Consider the following 19,014-nt stretch of genomic DNA (forward strand, 5'->3'; position numbering starts at 1 on the left):
TAATTTAATAGGAAATAGTTGGGTGGATTTCATTTTGACCCTAAAAGTTGCCCTTCTAGGATCCTAGACTTCATCACACAGATTCCCCTCTCCCAAATTGCCCCCTCCCCCAAATTCTACTTTCATCTGGTTGGCAGAGCAGCACGTGGCCCCCTTCTGCAGCATTCCTATGTAATATCAGGGTGAGGAGAAAGTTCAAGTATTTTGGCCCCCTCCCTATTGTGTCATAGATTGGGGTAGTCCTCAAGCTAAAACAAAAGCAAACCCAGGAAGCCCTCTCCCACTGAGTGGCATTCCAAGCATGATAAAAGCTATTTTCTGAAGGAGGTATCTGAAGAATAAAATTACAGGTTATTTTCTCCTCTAAGAGAATACATAAAAGCTAAAAGACAACAGAAGGAGGAAAAAGAAGAATTCCCGTATAGCTTATATTACATACTTGATTGAAAATAAATTCTTTGAAACTAGAAGGGAAGCCATTGCCCACTTGTTAAACAGTTGTCCGAATCTATGCTCGATCGTAGGAAACCAAACGCTAGCCAGACACTGGCGCCAGTCTGCAGCCAGTCCTCGCACTGGCCTCCTTGGAAGCAGTTAGGTGACTTCGCTGGTTAAAGGCTTTGGGTTCAACCACTTCAAGATCCACATCACCAGCTGGGAGCTTGGATTTGCTTTTTACAGTATCGTGTTATAATTCCTACCAGCATCTCACATGTCCTGAGCCCTTAGGTACTGATGGAAACATTCAGCCTGGTGGCTCTCAGTCCTCCTTGGACATCACAACACTCATGTGCTAAGGGAGGTCCGTCATTCCCCTCCCCAGAGCGCCTGGGAGGTAAGCGCTCTCCCGCCACACAGCAAAGCCCTGAAGGAAGGACCTCACCTTCTTTTTCCGGTTCCTCCTACGCAAGACCTGGTCATGTGACATGGCGGACTCTCACAACAACTTTGTGGTAGGTAAATCAAGAACAAGATACACGTTTGAACTGCGAACAACTTGAACAGGTTTCACTTAAAAACTAAGTTCAGAAGATGCATAAAAATTTATAAACTGAAAACAAACAAAAAAAGGTCTCACGGGGTGTGGTGGTGCACGCTTTTAATCCCAGCTTTCAGGAGGCAGAGGCAGGAGGATTTCTGTGAGTTTGAAGCCTGATTATTCTACATAGTAAGTTCCAAGCCAGCCAGGGTTACACAGTGAGACCCTGTCTCAAAAACAACAAAACAAAGATCTCCTACCTCAAAGATCTCTACCTAGTATATTGATGTCTACAACTGCTGAAGATTATCTCTCTGGGGCGTGGCATCTGGGTGGGAGAGTCCTTGCATAGCAAGCACAAGACCCTGGGTTTGATTCCCAGCACTGCAAAGAAATAATACAGCGAAAGCAGATAAAAAGAAATCTCAATTATTTCCTTTACATGTTTTACAGTAGCACAACTTATAGCACTTAAAAAGAAAATCTAAAAAATTAAATCACACCCTATCAATGTATCCATCAAAGATTAAACCACGACTAACATCTTGCAAATACAAAATCTTTTCCAGCTGCCTAGTCACCTGTGCAGAACAGCAAAACCAAAAGCACCATGGAGGTCGACTTAATCCCAGGAGAAAGACCCTAGTTTCTTCTTTAGTTTTAAAATATATTTTTTTATCAGCTAATCAGGGAGTCCCCTTGGTGGTAAGGAGTTATTTCCTCCCAAACACCTGACTGATAATCACTCCATACTCTGGCGCACCGAGGAACTGAATGGCTGAACAATAAGAACACTCCCTGGAGTAGCTGGCTAGAAAAAAAAAAAAATGAGAGTGACTTTTCCAAATCTGCTTTTAGATACGGCAGCAGGAAAGCAGACATGCTTCACTGACCATCGAGAGCAAGCCAGGGCCTCTGAAGGCCTTTGCCTTCTAGAGCAAAGGACAAGGGTGCCTCCATGGCCACCCAAGGTGACTTCTCCCTCCCCCCCAGGCCCCCACCCCCAGCCCCATCATGGTCACAGTAGAACCATTCCCATAGCTCCCATTCACGTCTCTCTTCATTTGCTCGGGGCAGGCAAGCCCACTCATGGGTATATCATCACCAGCTCTGCTCCCTCCAAGGAGGCAGCATCCAAATTAGCTTCCACATGGGGGTGACAGTAAGGACACTGCTGACAAGGACAGGGCACTGACGGGTTTGATCAGAGAAGAAAGGAAGGGAAAGCAAGAAGCCTGAAAGTATCATGTGCAGTTATGTGCAGTCACAGGAACACTTGTCAGGAAGGGTCTCAGGAACCAGCAGGGTGGGGCTCAGTCTTTCTCAGTATTTGTCCAAACAGATGCTCTCTGTGGCCTTCAAATATGTCTAAGGAACCAGGAACCTCCCCTGTCTAGGAGACAAGGGAGCTGGGAAGGCGGCTGCAGCCGCCATCTTGGAGTTGCCACATGAAATACAGAACATGTAGGTAAACTTGACATAAACAGCGAGTAGTTTTTAGGCAACACATGATTAGGGCACATGTGCACTAAAAACATTGTTATCTGAAATGCAAATTTGACTAACATCCCACGAGAGGGTTTCTTTTGGGTTAACAGGCAGCCTGAGGCAGAACAACTTTCCTGCCTCCCAGTATGGAAACCATGTTGAGCTCCAGGTAGTCTGGTGTTAGCATCAAGTGCTTAGCTCCCCCTACCGTGCCGTCAACATCTGAAACCGTCTTTACTAGATGAATTCAAGCAACGAGTCTGAGCCCCACTGTCTGTGGATTTCCCATCAATAAATCAAGAGCATCTGGATGCTGAGAAAATTAATTAAAGCTCGTAAAACTCCTTGAAATTGGCATGTTCGGCCACATATGCTACAAAATATTTATCACACCCCAGACTGCCTGGAAACACGATCAGTAGCTACTAGAAGAGAAGAGATTCTAGAATGTTAAATCAAAAATTATAATCTTTCCACCTTAAAGGACTATAGCTTTAAGAGGAGAGTTTACCTGTCTAAAGAGGACAAATGAATAGGACTTCCTTTTAGATGAAAGTATAGTAGTTTATATTGTTATTCTAAAAGCTGAATTGTAGTTAAAAAAAAACATTTCATTTTGCTAAATTATAGTTTTTTTTGAAAAGGCATTCAAGAAATATCAACAAATGAAGACCCGGGCATGGTGGGGCACCCCGTTTAATCCTAGTACTCAGGAGGCAGCGGCAGGTGGATCTCTGAGAGTCTGAAGCTAGCCTGGTCTACTTGGTGAGTTCCAGGCCAGACAAGGCTACATAGTGAGACACTGCCTCAAAAGGCGGAAGAGAAGCAGACAGAAGTGAGTCTGCTAATCTCCTATGTGGCTACTCCTTACTCTTTAAATCTGTAAGCTTTTATTTTATTATTAAAAAAGTTTTCGTGAAACAAAACAGAGAAGACAACGTAGTAAGTCACCATCCGAGGCTACTGGATGACACTCGGGTGTTTTCTTTTTTTTTTTTTTTTTTAAAATATTTATTTATTTATTATATGTAAGCACACTGGATGACACTCCAGAAGAGGGCATCAGATTTTTTGTTATGGATGGTTGCGAGCCACCATGTGGTTGCTGGGATTTGAACTCAGGACCTTTGGAAGAGCAGTCTGCACTCTTAACCACTGAGCCATCTCTCCAGCCCTCAACTCGGGCATTTTCTGTCCACAGAATCTCTAACAGAAGCTAACACAAGCGTCTCAGAAGCACAGCCTGCATCGTTGCTCAAGTGGACCTTCAAGTCTCAGTGAGCCTGAAGGGTCTGGCGTGTCCTGATGCAATGAAGAAAGGACACGTGTGTGCCGACCTGGCGTCAGGGTCGGCTGTTCTCAGCCTGTAAGAGGGGTCTCTTATTCTAAAGCTTAAGGCCCCCACACGTGAGAAAGGCAAGCTTGGAGGGAAGGCTGTCAAACACATCTCTTATTGGTGATTGGAACTGAGTGCTGGTAAACGGGCAACAAACCCCTAACAAACAGCAAAGCCAATGCTCGAGTCACATACACTTGCGGCTCAGGAACTTCACGCTTCTCTCCTGTTTTCTGTACACTCTGCCTTGGGTCTAGAACGGCTCAGTCTCCAAGTCTTCATTCTTTAGGCTCAGGACGACCTTCTTTCACTTCCTGATGCTTTCCATCACAAATCACCCGGGACAAACAGCCTGCGTCTCCCCCTTTATATATATGTATATAAATACATACATACACGCATATTTCATTTCTAGTGCCTTTTTCCTCCTCTACCAACAGTTAATTCTTTCATGATTGGACTATTCTTGTGTTTGTGTTCTTACCTTGTGCCTTACCCCATGCCTGGCCCAATGCGATCATTCAATAAAGGCATCTTGCAAGGAAACCATGTCCCCAAATTGAAATAAGCATGACAAAGTTGAATATTAAAGGCTAACATGCACATGTGAATATAGTGTCTTTCTTCTTTTACAGGAAAAAGACAAGAGGATATGCAAAGTAGACATCACTACCCTGAAGTGATCCCATGGTCAGAAAAAGATGAAAGGGCCTTAAGAAGCTAGATCAACAGAAGCTGCTGTGACTTCCCTCAAGAGTCCCCACGAAAGTGTGCCAGCTATACCCTGAAGGGCTAGCCTCCAGACCAAGGGCTCAGTGGCTTGATTTCCATCCTGCCCTTAACAGCGCCGAAGAGGCATAAAGGTGTCATTAAGAAACACGGGCTGTCTCTGCAGGACTTTCTCACACTCCCATTACCATTGGGTGGCGTTTGATCTTTGAGTCATGGGCTGAGGTGACCCAGATTCAAACTGGTGATTATTAATGTCGCATCATGGAGTCCTTCCTATTGCACAGCACTTTGGAGTCACTCAGGAACCTGCTGGGAGATGCAGCACTGTGTGTTGCTATGCTGATTGCTTTATGGAATATGCTGCTAGCGGCCTCGTGATTCCCAATGTGGGCTCCTGATCGAGTCTGGCCTCATTAGAAGGTGACAGACATTTGAGGTCTGAGAATCTGCTGGGAAGTGAATGGTTCAGCTAATTGCAGAGCACTAAAGGTACTTTCTGGGTCTGGTCACGCATGCAATCTATACCAGCCAGGACTAACACAACACACAAGGGACTTCCCTGTGTAGCATGCAGCTGCCTGATTTGCCTGGGAAAGACGTGAGAGTGCTATCGCAGATCTTTAAAATATTAGGAAACCAACTCAAGTGGGCCTATCTTCCAGCAAACCCTGTCATGGCATGGACATTTTAAACAGTTGTTATTACGAAGTGACTTTACAAATCTAAGTGAGCATAGCACCCCCCATGTTTCCCATGATGAACACACTGGTCACAGTTACCACTTCTTACCAGAGACAAGGCAGCCATTGTTGTACATATATCAACACTGGTAGCTTTCTGTTTAATAACCCTGCTTTTCTTTTGATTTTATTTTAGGGTTTTAGGGTTTCTCCGTGTAGCCCTGGCTGTCCTAGAACTCAAGTGGACCTCAAACTCATGGAGATCCACCTGCCTCTGCCTCCCAAGTGCTGTAGCATCCCCACCTCCCAGTTTTATTTTATTTTTATTTTATCTTCAGCTATCACATTGTACTGTCAATGACCTATTTAAACCAACCTTCAGGTCTGGGAAGTACAGACTCCCCGAGCTCTTCAAACGTAGCAATTTCTGGGTTTTGAATTGGCCACAGGGAATAATGAATGACTAAAGCTGTAAGTTGAACCTGGCTAATAGGAGTAGTTTTGAGTGGACTCAAATAATTAATTAAATGATCAATTAAATAATTCTACCCATCCATTCAAGTAGTGAAGGTGATTACCAGTACCACTTCACAGCTGCTAGTTACCACCCAGCCCCCACCGCCACCCCCCAGGATAAAGCCTCCAACTCTCGTAGTTTAGAATTAAAATTAATGACTTAAAAATGTCACCATGACCTTCACATCTAACTGACGAGACCGAGGCAGAGGAGAGAAAAAAAAGACTCAAGATTTACTAAACTGACTCATCCCACTTTGGCAAGGTAGTTAAGAGGCGACAGTCATTTCAAAGCGTCTGCTACACAGAACATATGTGTGTAAGCATCACGCTGGGTAGCAGACCACGGACATCAACCATGTTGGGTAAGCAACACTGATGGTTCATCTACCTCCCCGCTTCTCTTTCCTTTGAACCCCTCAACCGTAGCCATGCTCTTTCTATTCAGGAGCTGCCAAGGCATGGCTGCCTACCAACTGCAGTGGACTCCTCATCAGTCCATTGGATTAACCTAGGCCGCTCCACCAAGCCCAGCGTAAAGACCCAGGAAGTATATCAAAAGGCGTTTTGCCTTGGGAGGCAATTTGTCTTACTATAGTTTTTTAAAAAAAAAAAAACAAGTATCAAATTAAAGTATGATCATTTCTGGACAGATCGGTTGGCTAGGCTTCTTAGAAAGTTGATCCCCTGCCAATTAGTCACTGGAACTTGAGACATTAATACAACAGCTCAGGCAACTAGGGTTCCTAGCAAGCTGGTTGAAATCACTTAGGGGATTAGATGTGCAGCGCTGGCATTTAGTAAATGACAGGCCTGTCATCATCAGGAGGCCCCAAAGCCTGTCTGAAGATGCTTCCCCTACCTGCCTCTTATGTAGGCAGTGTGGCTCATGATGAAGAGGAAGGCCCCAGAGCTTCCCTGCAGATGTCCATCTAGTCTGACCAAATCCCTCTCTGCTGGGAAGTCCTGGTTCATCTATCACCGTGGGCTGGAGGAATGGAAGGAAGGAGGCCATGGCCAGACCAGTCTCTGACTCTACCTTACTCTAGCTTTATTCAGACAAGTGGGAATTTTCTCAGAAAACATGCTAGCCAGGTGGCAGCGGCACAGGTCTTTAGTCCCAGCGTCTGGGAGGCAGAGGCAGGCAGATCTCTGAGGTCAAGAACAGCTTCATCTATACAGTCCAAGGGCAGTAAGGGCTACACAGAGAAACTAAACCATCACCACGACCACCAACAAAAAGAAAGACCCCTGAGCACCAAACAAGAAAGACTCGGGGGGGGGGGATCCTGGTTTCTTTTGTCTTAGTCTTATCTACAAACCGGTCCCTAAGGGGCAGCTCTGTAGGGACAGGAAGCCATTTGCTAACTTTTTGGCCTTAGTATCAGAATGCGACTATAGTAAAGCTTTTTGTTTTCCCTGAGCACTAGCTGCAGTGAAGATTCTGTCTGTTCGCACCTACTAAGCACCTACCCTGTTTCCCGAGGGGCAGAGGAGAAAGCAGAGAGACGGGTCTAGAGGCCTCTGGCAAGAGTCACGGGTGGGGATGTGGGTGTCCCTAGAGAATGTGGGGATGTTGCTGCTGAGCCACGAGCGCCGGATCAGGGATTCCTTGCTGATCCCAGGTGCCTTGCGCAGAGATGTGGCTGGTACAGGTGCCCTTTTATAGGATTCTGGAACCCAGCACAAACATGGGATTAGCTGCAAAACTTGAGGAGAGTTAAACCCTCCAATGCAAATGGGAGGCAGCCCTCCCTTGCTCTCCCACGATCTCTCAACTCTGTTAGCTATGGCTTAACTCTTCCTGAGGCCAGCGCCCCGCAGTGTTCACGGAATGATGAAAGGGAGAGTCTTCAGTTACACTGGGCCAACCACCGAAGCAGGTAATTCAGGTAGAAATGTCCACTTTGAGGCCTGGGATACGTGACTTAGCAGTGTGCATTTGCTAGGGAAAGAGGCACGGAAGAGTTGAGCTTTGTGACTGGTTACACCTACAGAGCAGGAAGTCCAAGGGACAATGTAAAGCTAGTCAGGTATCAGAGTAGTACGTTTAAAAGCCTTTTAAAAAAGTAAATTGAACTAAAACCATAATAGCAGGACCAGGCAGTGGTGGCGCACACCTCTGATCACAGCACTTGGGAGGCAGAGGCGGGAGGATCTCTTTGAGTTCAAGGCCAGCCTGGTTTCCAGAGTGAGTTCCAGAACTGTCAAGGTTACACAGAGAAATCCTGTTTTGAAAAGGCAAAAACCACAATACAAGAGGAGGAGGAGGAGGAGAAGGAGGAGGAGGAGGAGGAGGAATAGGAGGAGGAGGGAGAAGAAGAAGAAGAAGAAGAAGAAGAAGAAGAAGAAGAAGAAGAAGAAGAAGAAGCAGCAGCAGCAGCAGCAGCAGCAGCAGCAGCAGCAGTAGCAGCAATAAAAAATCCAGGAAGCTGAAGAAGCGTCCAATGTCCTCCTGATTTTTGCTAAGCAGACACACTCGTGATGCTGACTAATTTTTTTTTTTCAAGACAGGGTTTCTCTGTGTAGCCCTGGCTGTCCTGGAACTCACTCTGCAGACCAGGCTGGCCTCGACCTCAGAAATCTGCCTGTCTCTGCCTCTGCCCCCCAAGTGCTGGGATTAAAGGCGTGCGCCACCACCGCCCGGCAGATACTATTTATTCAATCACTGTGTTGGGTAAGGGACCCAGGGTCTACACGTGCCAGACACATGCTCTCCCACAGCCTGAGTGGACTTTCAAAGTTCCATGTAGCCTGTGCATGTCTGGGACAATGGCCATGCTGGACAAGGACAAGCAGCATCTAAACATTCAAAGACTTCTAAAAAAAAGAGGCAAAGAAATCAGATAGGCAAAGGATTCTCTAGTCAATGTCTACAATACTATGTAATCAGTCATTTTCCCAGGCTTGCTAGGACAAACTTCAGACCTATAGTATCCTAACTGGGAGAAACACTGCGTGTTGGTAACATTGTACTGAGACTCTGATAATGAGCCTAGGCAAAGCATGGATACAGTTAAAGAGAACTTTATGTTCTGGAAGACAGGCTGGCTCTAGAAACAGCTATGACTAGCCAGGTTAAAGACTGCTTCACTTGTCCAAAGAGACGGGAACTGGGCTAGAGCAGCGGTTCTCCACCTTCTTAATGCTGAGACCCACCCTCTAACACATACAGTTCCTCACGCTGTGCTGACCCTCAACCATGGGATTATTTTATTGCTACTTCATAACTGTAATTTTGCTATGGTTATGAATTGTAATGTAAATATCTGATATGCAGGATATCTGACCGGTGACCCCATGTGACAGGGTTGTTCAGCCCCAGAGGAATAGCAATTCACAGGCTAAGAATCTCTAGGCTAGAGGGATAGATAGTTAAGAGAGGAACCACTCTCTCAGAGGACTTGGGTCTGGTTCCCATCACCTTCATAATACACCTCGCAATAGCTCCGCAGGGATCTGATACCTTCGTCCTGCCTCTGTGACTACTAATGTGCACGTATGTTCCTCCTGCCTCTCCCCTTCCCCCAATTAAAAATAAAATAAAAAAAAACCCCTAACAATCTAGAAATGGTAATCAGTATTCCCATTGTTGAAAGAACAGACCTGTATCGATGTACACACAGAGTTAACTAAGGACTTATACTAATAAAATTCTATTTAAAAATGTCTGATCTTATGATTCAAATTTCTTAAAAGTCAGATGTTCAATGGTAAATAAAATTGTAATAAACTCATAATTTGTCAGATAAGTTTTAAATTTTTTTTACTGTGCTATAGTTGGATAGCTTCTTCAACAGGCATATTTTTCTTTCTTTTTCTTTTTTTAAAAAGCGATTTATTTATTTTATGTGTATGAGTACACTGTAGCCATCTTCAGACACACCAGAAGAGGGCGTCAGATCACATTGTAGATGGCTGAGCCACCATGTGGTTGCTGGGAATTGAACTCAGGACCTTCGGAAGAGCAGTCAGTGCTCTTAACCGCTGAGTCATCTCTCCAGCCGAGACATATTTTTCTTGATCATAAAACCATGAATTTATTAAACAGTCATAGGAACTCAACATGTAAGAAGATGTAGGATAAAGTCATTTTTAACTGTATGCAAATTTCACTTTCTGAAAAAGGTTGGAATAAGCTGCAATTTTCCCCTAGTCTGCCAATACCTTTTCAAGTAGAGTACTTCCAAGTTTAAAACAATGGGCTGATTGTTAATCTGGAAGAAATTACAGTAAATATGCTTAAGAGTATGGTAAATGTACAGGAACACAATACGCTCATTATGTCCTTTTTCAGATTAGTGAAAGATAATGTTAACTGTGACAGAGTGACAAAAATATAATATGAATTATGTTTTCAAATAATATTTCCACAAAGCTCTCTGACTTCAGGCAACTGCGCTTGCTGGGGGCCAGCGAGTGTCAGGCAGAGGTAGGCATCTGGTTCCTCTCTGACACGAATCACCATGAACCATAAACAGAGCAGTGATCCTGGTAGCACTGGGCTCTGTGACAATCTGTTACAATAGTTTGTCAGTTCTCAAATGAAAGTAGCCATTCAGAATGGATGAACTAAAGCGGAAGGAGGGAGAGGCAGGGAGGCAGAGAGGGACGGTGAAGGAGTGAGAGGGAAGGGAAGAGGAAAGTCAGACAGCATGGAGGTCGTCCTCTGTAGGGCAGAGAACCTCTGCCACCATCTAATTTACTGGCTTTACCACAGCTGTGTACTGGACTCACCTGATTGGCTGATTCAGACCACGTGTGTGAGAGGCCGCCCAAGGTCAGGGGGCGTGGCTCAGAGGCAGAGTTAGTGTTGACCCCACATAGGTCTTTCTTGGGTTCAATACCCAGTACTGAGAAATAGCTCCCAACCCCTTAAAATCTCTGTGCATTATTTGTCCTTTGACAAAGTTCTACAGGTGCTTATGACTAAATTCTTTAATAACTACATAGCCATCTAATTTTTCCATTCTATATACAAGGAAGATGAAGCCCAGAGACACGGAGAAACTGACTGAAAACCACACAGCTACTGGTCTAGAGCCCCACTTGGGTGATTTTCAGTGAGAACCGAACTGTCTTCCTCTGCATGGTGGTTACTTGTGAGCTCACAGCTGTCTCTGTCTTAGAAGCCCTGCTCACGAGTAAAGAGGACAACTGGTCAACATATTCTGTCAAAAAGTACTGAAGCGATGTTAAAAAGCCAGGTGGCACCAACACAAAAAAAATGACCAGGAGGCTCCTCGTGCCCTAGTGACCTGGTCACCTCCTCTTGACACAGCCAAGTCCTGTGCAAGGCCCTGCTGTTTGGTTTCCATGGGTCAGGAAGAAGAGGGGGAAAAATTGATTTTTCTTGGCTTACTCCTTAACATTCAACAGAAGGTTAAAAAAGTACATTTTCCGATCCCTCAAAATGGAGAAAGCTGGCCTGCTTTTCTCACACTTGGCAGGACTGAAGGCCGTGTTTTTGGCTATTAGCCCGCTTAGCTGGTTGCGTTTATAGACAGCTCACCACGGGAACATACGCGATTAAGTTCGCTAAACACCTATGCATATCTTCTCCTCGCCCTCCACATTCACAAAAACAGAGGAGGCTGAAGCATTCCAGAGCAATGTGAGGGTCAAGCTATCGCTTCAGCCCCTTGCTCCAGACTTGTGTGAGAATGGGGGCTGAGGCAGCTCAGTGGAGTTACTCACAGGATCCTGGAAATGAACAAAGCTAAGCTCAGAAGGCGGTGCAGAATTCCCACAACACATCTGCACTTTCTATAAGAAACATCTGCAGCTCCTCCATTGACTTCAGAGCTCACTTTATCTTTCTCAAAAAGAAATTATGTAACATGTATAAATTGCTAGAGCACCGCCTGGCTCGTACTTGTTAATTACACAGACACAGAAGAATTGAAAATGTCATTTCTCTTGACAGAGGTGACACAAGTGCTCCAGCATCTGGGTGATCTTACGGGAAGCCTAACATGGCCTGGCACAGGTCCTTTAGCGCAAAGCAAAGGGCCATACGATTAGTCTCTTTTTAGCTCTGAAACGAGGAACTTACGATTGATCAAGCATGTAAATCGCCCAATTGGAAATTATCAGTTACACGGATGGACTTACAGACTTGTGACTTGCCTTGTGAGGGCTGGAATCAGACAGGGGGCAGGGCTTTGTGATGGATCTCTCCAGATTATCATGCTATTTGCTTCTCACTGAAATAATAATAATAATAGCCCAGATGCATCTACTGAAGGAATAATATAGCTCCAATCAGTGAACTTTTGCTGAAGTGAAACAGTCTAATATTGCTATGACTAGGCTACTGTGTATACATATATGCCTGTGTGTCTATACATATATGCCTCTGTGTGTTTATGTGTATGCATATATCTCTCTGTGTGTGTGTATGTGTATGCATCTCTGTCTCTCTGTCTGTCTGTCTGTCTGTCTCTCTCTCTCTCTGTGTCTGTGTATAGACAGAGAACTGGCCAATATAGGAAAAGCTTCTAACAGATGTTCTATTTTAATGGTAGTAGCTATTGAGGAATGGGTCTCTGTAGCAAAGGGCCCATATGCAGTGGGCGTGTCTATCATCCTGAGGACTCAGCTATGTAGTAGCACAGATCTCAATTTACCTCTCCATGAACCAAGGAACCTCTGAGGAGGTTTAATTGATAGGCAGTGCCCAAGGATAAAGGGGGATGGAGAAAGAGAAGGACTCTATGTAGGGATGACTGGATGCTCTTTCACTGCTCTATTCTACCTAGACTAAGCTAACTCCTTCTAATTTGATGAAAGATCCCAGCAGACCTGGTTACTGGGCGCATTTGGGATTTAGTCAGTAATCTAACCTCCAGGGTTCAAAGACCCTGGGTGAATTTGTGCTGTTCCCGCAGGGGCTCCATGAAACGTAGCATTTACGAATCTGGACCAAACAGCACTATTTACTGTGAGGTGGAAAATTTCCAGAAGTGCCAGGAGAGACGTTGGCATGTATGCAAGTCAACTACTGTTGAACCCAAAGAAGCATTCTGTTCTCCGGGATGCTTCTGAGGCACTGAAAGAGCCCGTGTGAGGAGCCTTCCGGAGAAGCACCTCAGCGCCTTGCGTGCATCGGATCCCCTCTGGCTGTGGGTGTTGTGTTTCAGGGGGAGGGGGCAGAAAACCTTTCTGGAAACAGAGTCCCCCAGTCCGATCCCAGTCTACACTAGCCAAGTCCCAAGACTGTGTATTTTCTTATTTTCAAGTTCAGTATATCAAATATATCTGCTGGCTATTAGCGGATTAGAGCCACCACTGTGTTTAAAAAAAAAGTTGGAGGCCCACAGGAGAAGTAGACTAGGAAGATTTGGTGCCTGTAGAATAGATGAAATTATTTGCTATCTCCTGTTTTGTCTTAAGTATATTTTAAACTTTCTCTCTCTCTCTCTCTCTCTCTCTCTCTCTCTCTCTCTCTCTCTCCTGTTTCAGCATTTTTGTTTTAAACCACTCTTCAAGGTCCTTCAAAAGGCAAAGTGGAATAACCTGAATAAAAGACAACTTGTCAGATGCTATCCAATGGCCTAAATGGATAATTACGATAGTCTCTAAAGAAAAACAAGGAAGAAGACCTGAAAACACTAGCTACTTACAAGGTCTTCCCAGATAACCTTTCCCCTTTCCTGGGGGAAGCCCAGTGGCACACAATGTTTCTTTAAGTTTCATTTATTAAGTTCAGAGTGTTTGTTCAAGGCAAATGGTATCCTAGAAAACTGGTGGCTACTCTATACTGGTCTCTTTTTGTTTTTACTTTTTAAGGCAACACAAACTGAGGAAAAGGTGGTTATAAAAAAAAAAAAATCACAGGAAGCCAAATAGCCTTTATTTAAATTAAAAGCAATCACAGCCTGATTCTTGGAGCACACTAGGAAATGCTTTTGGCACGCAGCTGCTCCTAGGGGCCAATCTCATGTGTAATTGGAAACATTTCAAACAGAATTGTTACTAAAGTCACAGACCATAATTGCGAACTGTGGGCCCAGTACCTCCATAAAAGAAGGGCGGGGTGGGTCTATGGGAGAGGACTCAAGGCACTGAGGGGGACATCTCAATGTAGAATGTCACCCTTCACGGACAACATGTCTCTTTCCAAAGGCCTACTGAGAACAGAAGAGCAGAGCAGAGCTGGCAGGAGCTGCAAACCCACAAGTAGGACCGGGCACCAAGACATATGAAACAACACAGCCCCTAACTTGTTTTCTGAAGAGTATGTATGTAACGTGCTGGCAATGAACGGGATCGCTCCAATCTCCCAGGGAGGGGAAAAAAAAAGCAATGTCAGCTTAACTAGCCAGTTGATTTTAAAACTTTTTAGAACAAAACTTGGGGGAAAGGCGTCACGTAAAAAGTGAATGGCAGCTGTTGGCTCCCTTGCTTTCTCTGTTTTCAAATGTTGACACCGGCTTCTGCCTATCTGGGGTTTTACCTCATAGGTAAATGACCACGGGAGGCAGTACTGCCTTTGTGTTCTCAAAGAAGTCCCTTCAGATGTGACCATGAGCTTGTAGTTGAAACAGACAGACATAGGAAGAATTATCGAACTGTCTGAAGAGGCCTGCCCCCCACTCCCCACCCCGCCGCACCCCCTCCCGCACTCCATAACTGGAAACAGGCCGTGCCCGTGGACCAGTGGTTCAGGAACAGCTCGTGGAAAAATCGTGTCATTTTGGCACACAGAGAGATCTGATTAGTCTGTCGTATCTTTGTGCCAGAAGCGTCATGACATCAGCATGCCCCAAGCTGTAAAGTAAGTCTCTTTCCACCGCGCTCCTCAGGAGAGAGGGTCAAGGGAAACAGGCTTGCAAGGGTTTCTGGTTGCTACTGGCCAGCCCATTCCGCTGGTCCTGGATGCTCACGCACCAGCCCACAGCAGGAGCCAATCTCCGCCCCCCCCCAACCCCCTTCTGCTCAGCATTACTATAAACAAGGAGGTTTGTTGGTTACCAGGGTGCTGAGGGATGGCTTATGCTTATATCCAAAGGGAGGAGTCCAGAAGGACAGAGCAGCTCTGCTGCCCTTGGGCAATCCTGGTCTCTGACATACTGTTGGAGGCGCTGGCTCCCTTTGCTGCTGAGGCTTAGAGGCACAGCACTATTGGCAGTGCACGGCGTGACCTCCAGATAACTCTGCTTTCCTCCCCCCATCATTTGTCCATACCCACTTTCTAAAAGCATCACTGTGCAACTCTACAAATCTCTACCCAAAAACCGGGAGAAAACTAACGGTCCCTTAGCATAACCACAGGGAAACATCTCCTTCCTAGCCCTTATTCCTTGTCACTGTAGAACATTTTATACCTGGATTCGCACAGTTCTAATATTCTCACAGTGGTAAGAGGTGAATGAAGAACACGGATTTATATACCATGGAGAAAACACAGAACTGTTTTCCTGGGGGGAGGGGGAGGAGTCTATGTTGGTCAGATGACATAAACATTTCTATGCTCACATGAGAAACACTTTGTGTGTGTGTGTAGGTCTTAGCATGGAGGTCAGAGGGTGATGTCCAGCATTCTCCTCCATGTCTCCCCACCTTATTTAATTCTTGTTTAGACAAAGTCTCTCACAGAACTAGAACTTGCTGATGGTTGATGCTGGCTGGCCTGGGAGCAAGCTCTGGTTCCTCCAGCCCTGCTCCCCTGGTTGCTGATAAGCATAGGTGACCACACCCAGTTTTGTACATGGGTCCTGGGGATCTGAACTGAGGCCTTCATCTTTGCAGAACAAATACTTTCCCAACCGAGCCATCTCTCCAGAACCCCATTTTGCTTTTTGGAATTCTACTTCTTTAAAATGGAAGATTTGTCCATTAGAAACGTCTTGGTTCAGGGAATTGAATGCTGTAATTAAAAGATCAGCAAACATAACCCTGATCAGACAGACAGTTCAAAAACACCAGGTAGGGCATTCTAAGAGTTACTTGATGGTAAATAATTTTTAAAGAGTTTTCATTCTATTTCTCCAGCCTTAGGAATGTCACTGGGGAGGGGCTCACCCATGGTGACCAGCACTTGCCCATGTTAGCCCACTGGTACAGCAAAGTCATCACTTTACAGAACTTAGTCTTTTTGTGCGCTACTGACAAGTTACTGTGGACTTTAAAGAGATTATCTAATCATGATATTTCACAAATTTACGTCCCAGCTCACTTTTGAAATTCCCTGAGGAAACTGTAAAATTTAACTCCGATTTTAGGGCCAACTCAATCATATTCCAGCTGTTAACTGCAAACTTTTTTTTTTCCCTAGCTTGTATTAGGTGTTCTTTCATAACCCAAGCTGACTCATTACAACCAAGAGTGAACCCACGGTCTTTGGTTATAAAAAAAAAAAAAAAGTCAACCCTTTAAGCTTCATTGGGCGTTACCAGCAGAACTGATTGAATCTGTCACTTTAGTGACATATAGCAGTTTTCTCTTCAAAAGAGTCTATGAATCAACAGGCTCACTCCGTGGTAACTCTCTAACTAGAACTAAATTAAGAATGAAAAAAAAATTAAATTACTAAACTCATTCACTCATATCAGCCTGTCCATCTTTAGACATCATTCTGCGTGCACCCTCCTCCCCCAACTGCCCTTCCTTTCTAGGGCTTATTTAGAAACCTGAGAATTCATTCACAAGTCATAATTATTATTTCAAATTATCAGTAAGTATGCTATCTCTTAACTGAGGGCAACATCCCTTTATTTCTAGTGCCTTTTGTGTATAGCCCTTGCAGTGTTAACCTTTAAATCTTTAGTATAAACATTTCTGGAAGCGCTTATGAAATATCTCCTCCTGTGTTTCCCGACTCCCTGGTTGATGGCATTTAGGGCTCTCTGGTACCAGCAGGTGTTATATTTTCCTTTGTTCAGGCTCCAGCTGGCTACAATGATAGATTCTTGTCCCAGCCACCTAGGCTAGGACCACATTGGAGGCAAAATGAACCCAGCTCTACCAGACAGCAAGATAAATGGCTGCTGTTTAAGTTTTAAATCCCCTGGTGGGAGTAAATATTGTGCTAGGGAAAAAGGCTTGACAAACATTGCGTCATCCTTACGGAGCTGTCTTGATTAAAACAGAATTTTTAGATTAGGTTGGTCCTAATCTAAAAGTGTATCTATCTTGCTGTCAGGGTTTTTTTTTTTTTTTTTTGGTCCCCCCCCCTTCTATTCTAAAAACAGACATATTGTTTGGGATGGTCAAACACGGCTGACACCTCCCAAGGGGCACGGTCCCACTCTTGGTAATAGAAGGCCTCCGAACACTGACACTTTACTGAGGATAATGGCGACAGCAAAGGCTTAGTCAGAAAAAGGCCAGTTGTCACCTAAGTGACAGGCAACAGCTGAGCTCACACATCTGGAGCTAGAGGAGGGCAAACCTTTGCAGCCCTCACTCTGTCTACACCTTGGGCCTGTCTGAAGAGACAGATGAAGTTTCTTTAGTCCGAAAGTACATTAAAAATATCTGATGGCGAACCATGTCAATTATATAACATCAGCGCAGACACTGCCTTCCCAAAGCGCTGATTAAAACCAGGCGGCAGACAGAACTGTTCAGGGACAGATAGGAGATACAATTTCATCAAGTATAATTTGTCATTCATAAAACCTACCCTAAAAGCCACAAATGCAGCATTCTTTTTTTTTTTTTTTTTAACAGCACAAGTGCACTTGGGCTCCGCCAGCGATTTTTACACATGCTCCTTTTAGGCCGGTTCGCGTTGCGTTCTTCTCCTTGATCCTGGCTGCAGTTCTGCCTCTGACACGTTTTAAAACCAGGAACCAAGTGCGTCAGGCTTAAGAATCTGAGTCCTCCAGGGGAGGGCTGGGACTCAAAGCTGTGCCAGCGGTCCCCGCGACCTCCCCGGTACACCCCCCGTCTTCAGTCTCCCGAACGCAATCTGTGGACAATTTTCCCAAAGTCCCAAAAATAACACGGCCCTGCCAATAGTCGTTGGCGATGCCGTTTGTTTTTCTTAGAGGGCAATGAAAACTCAACAGCTTTCTGCTGCATCCCGAGTCCCGCTCCTGCTAATTATTAACAGACCTAGTTTCTTCAACTTTTTCTGCCAGAAGGGAGGACGTCGCGGCTCCCCTTCTCTCCCACGGGCGAGCTGCGTGCAGAGCAGGGGTCTCCACCGAGGGCAGGCTGCGGCTGCCTCTCCAGGGCAGGCGGCCCTTCCCGGGCGCGCTAGGCGCCTAGCCTCCCCGCCGACGCCAGTAGGTGACAGGCGATCCTCAGCCACTCACCCTCGCCTCCCCGATCTCGCGTGGCCGGGCTCCGGGCCATGCAGCTGGCCTCGGCGCAGGGGGGACCTGGCTGCCACGCAGCACGAGGGGGCCGTGCGCCCAGCCTCTAGGCAACCACAGCCCAGCAGCTCTTCTCGTGCGGTCCCCGCGCTCCCAAACCGCCGGACGTCCCACCCCGCGCCGTGACAACGCGGCCCGAGCCGCGGCGCCCCTCGCCCCTCGCCACTCACCCCACGCGCGAGCGGCGGCCGCGCGGTCCTCTGCTGTGGCGCTGAGAGCTGCGGTCCTCCGCGTCAGGCGCGCTCCCGCGTGCGCAGCCCCGGGAGCGTCCGCAGCCGGGCCCGTAGCGCTGCGGCCGCGCGGTCCAGGTCAGCGCAGGCGGCGCGGAGCTCGCATGGTGGTGGCGGCTCCCGGGCCGCTGCTCGGCTGCAGGCGGAGTGCGCGCTCCAGTCCCGGCCGCTGCAGAGCACCCGCCCCCGGCCGTCGCGCGGGCGCCAGCGAAATCCCGGAGCGCGGACGCAGGGGATCCAGGCGGCTCTGCGCGCCCACGCGTACAGTGCGGGGCCGCGATCCCTCCCGCGAGGCAGCACCGGCCGGGCTGCGGTCTGCAGGCCCGCCAGTCTCCGCCCCGCTCCGCCTCCGATTCTGTGCCCTTTTTAATGCTGTTGCCCAGGTTCAGCCAATAATCCAGATGGATTGATTGAGAGATAGGAAAGGTGAAGGAGAGGAAAGGCGAACCCAATTTCCTCTGATCAAACACTTTGACGGGGTCCCTATTAGGGTTCCCTTTCCTTTGGGGGCGTGTACAGAGGGCACGAGTTAATTAAACTCTGAATTCCTTCCGGAGCTCTCGCCCCTGATAAACCCACCTGGACTCGATCCTATCTTGTGTAATTCTCCAGACTGGCCTTACTTCAGTTAGCTCCACAGAAAAGGGGGTGAGATTTCAGATCAGGAAGGCCAAACTGATCGTTTCAAGGAAAAAGCCTGAGGGTTGCAGCTGAGGACCCTCGGGGT

General features: G+C 46.4%; 1 protein-coding gene across 3 annotated transcripts in view; it reads right to left on the reverse strand.

Moving 5' to 3' along the window:
* Positions 1-18,436, reverse strand: part of Prickle1 (prickle planar cell polarity protein 1) — a 94,312-nt gene extending 75,876 nt beyond the window's left edge. Inside the window, exon 1 of one of the 3 annotated variants that reach the window (XM_029469806.1) lies at positions 18,228-18,436. The gene's annotated coding sequence lies outside the window, so the exon portion shown is untranslated. Of the gene's footprint in view, positions 1-17,794; positions 18,151-18,227 lie in introns of those variants that run through there. The other 2 variants (XM_029469809.1, XM_029469808.1) reach the window with 2 other exon arrangements.
* Between the last annotated feature and the right edge of the window lie 578 nt (positions 18,437-19,014).

Source organism: Mus caroli, chromosome 15 (assembly GCF_900094665.2).
Source record: "Mus caroli chromosome 15, CAROLI_EIJ_v1.1, whole genome shotgun sequence".
NCBI classification, from domain to species: Eukaryota; Metazoa; Chordata; class Mammalia; order Rodentia; family Muridae; genus Mus; species Mus caroli.